At 37.0% G+C, this 1400-nt stretch overlaps 1 pseudogene; it reads right to left on the reverse strand.

Annotated features, from left to right (window-relative positions):
- Positions 1-923: 923 nt before the first annotated feature.
- Positions 924-1019, reverse strand: LOC118149023 (U6 spliceosomal RNA; annotated as a pseudogene).
- Positions 1020-1400: the final 381 nt, after the last annotated feature.

Genomic DNA, 1400 nt, shown 5'->3' on the forward strand with positions numbered 1-1400 from the left:
TTCAGAGTGTGGCGTGGTGAGGCGGGGTAGGAGCACGCGGATGTGACTATCGGCATCAACTTCCATCGTCAAACCATCCTTCTCCCGTGATTTGACAGCGAATCACCTCCCTGCTGGGAAGTGAGTGCATTTCACTTCAAGCTTCCATAAATAAAAAAAAAAAAAAGTAAGGCTATAACGTTTTTATGGAGTGAGTGAAAAATGTTTTGTGCGGGTAATTAGAGCATAAACTAGAGTTCACCAGGTGCTTTTATGTCATTTCCATAAAGTTTTATTGAATTAAGATAACAATGTTTTGAATTTATATGTCACATTTCTTCAGAGGGAGCAAAGCACATTCATATACATTTCCTTGATTTTTAAAAATCCCAGTGAAGCAAGACCCAGAAGGCACTATCATTCCTGTAAAATAAAGGCTACATGTAAAGTGTTTTTCTTTCTCTTTAGTATATCGAGAGATGTTTGAACACTGTAAGAAATGCTTTTAGTCTCAGAAGAATGCCCTTATAATTGGGGGGAACACTTTAATTTTAATATGTGATACTGCTTTATAAACTTCTCTACAGCTCTGTGAATTCCAGCTTTGAAGCTACACCTTCTTAAATCCTACTTTCTCCATTTAAACAGCAGTTTCAAAAATAATCTTTTTGAATATTTAAAAGATCAGAGGAACTGTTTAAATTCCTCTTTAAGACAGGAACATGATCCCGTAACAACCCCCCCAACAGATGCTCCAACTATAAAATCATTCTTGCATTTTCATTATAAAAAAAAATTTATTAGACACCATTCTAGTCAATCTAGTGAGCAATTTAGAAAAGGAGAGTATTTTTCCTCTTGGGGGTTTTACCAAAGAAAAAATTGTTAACAGAATCAAAGATGATCGGGGCACGTGTAAGTTGGAGTGCAAATGTGTTCTTTTTATTAATATGGAATGCTGTAATTGTGTGTCGTCTTTGTGCAGGGGTCATGCTAATCTCTGTGTCATTCCAATTTTAGCATATGTGCTGCAGAAGCAGGCTCATGTGTTCTTAATGAAGAGGCTTCCAAAATTGAGACATAATTTACATGCTATAAAATTCACCTTGGTAAAGTATACATTCCATTGGTTTTTAGTGTAGACATGAAGTCACACAACTGTCACTATCTTCTCCAAGAGAATTTCATAACCCCCAAAAGCATCTCCAGCCCATTAGGTCTCACTTCCCGTCTCCTGGCCTCAGCCCCTGGCAACCAGTCATCTATTTGATGCCTCTGTGGGTTTGCCTATTCTGGAAATTTCATATAAATGAAATCATACAGTTTTTTAGGTCTGGTTTCTTTCACTTGGCATGTTAAGGTCCATCCATGTTGTCACATGTATTGATGCTTCATTCCTTTTTATGATGAGCAATATTCCA

This window comes from Callithrix jacchus, chromosome 17 (assembly GCF_049354715.1).
Source record: "Callithrix jacchus isolate 240 chromosome 17, calJac240_pri, whole genome shotgun sequence".
Lineage (NCBI taxonomy): Eukaryota > Metazoa > Chordata > Mammalia > Primates > Cebidae > Callithrix > Callithrix jacchus.